This window comes from Neolamprologus multifasciatus, chromosome 4 (assembly GCF_963576455.1).
Source record: "Neolamprologus multifasciatus chromosome 4, fNeoMul1.2, whole genome shotgun sequence".
Lineage (NCBI taxonomy): Eukaryota > Metazoa > Chordata > Actinopteri > Cichliformes > Cichlidae > Neolamprologus > Neolamprologus multifasciatus.
This window is the reverse complement of record NC_140442.1, coordinates 28,068,487-28,071,536: the sequence shown is the minus strand read 5'-3', so window position 1 is coordinate 28,071,536 and position 3,050 is coordinate 28,068,487. Positions and strand designations below refer to the sequence as shown.

The 3,050-nt window shown below is 38.2% G+C and overlaps 1 protein-coding gene across 1 annotated transcript in view; it reads left to right on the top strand.

Annotated features, from left to right (window-relative positions):
* Positions 1–241: 241 nt before the first annotated feature.
* The window catches only part of LOC146520724 (putative C-type lectin domain family 20 member A), a 22,377-nt gene continuing 19,568 nt past the window's right edge, over positions 242–3,050 (top strand). The window contains exon 1 of the mRNA XM_085158086.1: positions 242–1,442. The gene's annotated coding sequence lies outside the window, so the exon portion shown is untranslated. The remainder of the gene's footprint in view (positions 1,443–3,050) is intronic.

Here is a 3,050-nt window from a genome sequence, read left to right as displayed (position 1 = left end):
GAGAAATAGGCCGGCATCTTACTGACATGTACTCAAGATTCAGGGAGCAGTGACTGTTTATAATTGTCCTGTTGTTGCACCAGCGTTCATGCACATAAATACCGAGCCCCCCTCTGCTCTTGTAGTTTTACGGAGGGCGTTTATATAGATCAGCAATCTGGCTTTCCAAGCTAAATGATGATCTTCTAAATTATTGAGACACCATTTCAACTCCAGATTACATGCTATATACTTTTAGGAGTGCATTTGAGAGTTACACCAGGGAGTCAAGTAGTTTGCATTTCATATTTTCATTAATTTGGCTTCCCTTGCTCTGACACCAAAACCTTTGTTTGCACACAACTATAGCATGCAAAGAAACCTCACAGCAATGAGTAGTGCAGTGTTAGTCTAAACACAAATTTGCTGATGTGTTTTACATAGTGCACGATGTTAAATTCACACTTGGTTTTATTTTTGTTTTTAACATCCTCTAGGTCCTGAATTTACATATAATTTGCAGTTGATGGCTCTGTTTGCAGTTATATGTTTAAATACCATAGGGTGATATAGTTTCTAAGTGGAATTTAAAATAAAATGGGGTTTGATTATTCAAAATCTTGCATGTGAGGAGACAGATTTTAAATTTGATTCTAGATTTAATAGGGAGCCAAAGGAGAAAAGGAGAAATATGCTCGTTCAAGTCCCTTTAAGTACTGTTAGTGCAGCTTTTTAGGGACTTTTACAACAACCTAATAATAATAATGAATTACAGTAGTAACAGGACAGGCTGTCATGTGTAGGCTGTGTGCAGGCAGACAACGTCCCCAGACAAGTTTGAACTTTTGCTGTTTTTCAGTTGTTTCTCAGCATCTCCTTTCTGCTGCACCAAAGAAACTGTCATTTAGGTGACTAATGACAAACCAGCCTCTGTGTGAGAAACTGTAACATCATGAGCAACAACACGGACAGTTTTCACTGTCTCCTGTCTGCAGTAGACGAGTTGGCAAATAAGATTGATGGTGATTGCGCACATCGCCCAAAGGCTCTAAACTCACCTGTGCTCTGCGTGGAAAAAAAAGGTTTGCATGAAACCACTGGATTTCTGAAACATGCCAGCATACTTTGTCCTCACCACCCTGCACAAGGCAGTCTCCTATTGCTAACTTGCATACTATCTGCATGCTAACCCGCCCCCCCGCAATTTCGCTATATAAATAAACATATAATATCTCCAGCTGAAGCACAGAAATTGGGGACAGACTTATAAGAGCAAAGCCTGCAGCTCCACCGCAGGAAATAAGGAGGAAGTCTGACTGTTGAAGCTCAACTTTCCAAAGAGTTTCCACGGAGTGACGAACATTTTAAAAGCCTGGAATCAAAAAGTCTGATGTAAAAAAAAAAAGTCAGATTACAAGAAAAAAGAAGAAAACAGGTGGAGGACAAGGAGCTGTCAGCCTCAGGTGAGAAACTCACTGCCAAAGTTTCCAAGGAATTATACTGCAAGTGATGGTCAAAGTCATTTTTGTCATTTGTTCATAAGAAGGAATTATAAATGTAATCCTAAAGTAGTAAAATATTGATAAATTACAGATTTATGTGTATGCACTGTTAGTAAATGAGGCCCACTGAAATAACCTTACTCTTGCAAGACATGTATGTATAGAATGATGCTCCAGAAATCTTTCAGTTCACACTCCATACAGCTGTTTTCTTACATTTACTGCAAATTAACCATTTAGCTGTTATACCATCTATATGTCGAGCTTCCCAGTCTCACATTCAGCTGTTGGAGGATGAGATCTTCGCTGTGGTATTGATGGTATTTTCCTGGCTATTGATAATGAACCTAAAATTCTAGCGCATGATGACTCTACCTAAATGATGTAATATATTCAATCTGCTCTCAGATATTGCTGTTAAATTCAACATCATTTTGGTGGTGTTTTTTACATACTGGCGATCCTTCTAACTGTACTGTCACAGAATTACTTGATATTGCCAAGTCATTTAACTAAGTGCATCTAGGATCTGGGTTTTAATCTTGGCCAGTCTATAAACTCCCTGCAAATGTCTGATTCATATGAAGGGATTTTGGTCTGACCACAAATGTGTAATTTTTGATGCAGCCAGTATTTTCTTCCCAGAAGAAAGAAAACCATTTAGTCTGACATTTTTAATGAGCACCTGACAGCCAGGTTTTCAGCTCTCCTTTCTCACGTCCACATCGCCACACCTACTTTTTTGGACATCTTGGTTAATTGGATTAATAGTTTATGCTCATGAATTCTCAATGGGGTAGAAGCCTGATTACCCCCAGCTGTCAACCAAAACCCCTGAATCAGTGATCATATCCCATCCATTATCATGGAGACACAAATCCCCAGGTTCACTACTGTATGGTAATTTCCAATAAACCAAGTTCAAAAAAGGGAGTCTATGGCTGACGCGTGTTCCTGGTTTCCAAAAGAAATGCTTCCAGTTGCATTATGATTTGAAGACTGTTTATTTATTACAAACTGAAGATGTAACAATGAACTCCTTCCAAAATAAGCATGAAAATTCCAAAAAATAGCAGTTATCCAGAAGTACCTGTGCACACGGTCAGAAAACCGTGAGACTCCTAACCTCTCTGTCCATGCTCCTCCCCTTCCCTCTCACACAGGGTTTCAAGCTACTATTGCACTTACATACTTAAAGTGAGAGGTACCCCCTTTTAGGTTCCAATCCCAAAACAGTGACTTAAAATTACTTTATGTAAACACATATACTTTCACATTTATTAATCCTGAAAAGATGACTTATGTAATGAATCTATGAATTATAAAACAAACATGAACTCAATCTTAAATAAAAATATAAAGCAGACGTCTGGCGCTTACAACTACCTTCACATGAAGGAGTTGGTAACCACACTCAGCCTGGTTTGATTAATAATCAATAACAAAAATCAAGTGGTAACTAATATCTTGGACAAATTCCAAGCTGGTTTCCAGTGAAACCACAGCACTGAAACAGCACTACTAAAAAATACTAATGATATTCTTATGCATTTTGGATAAATATAGTCC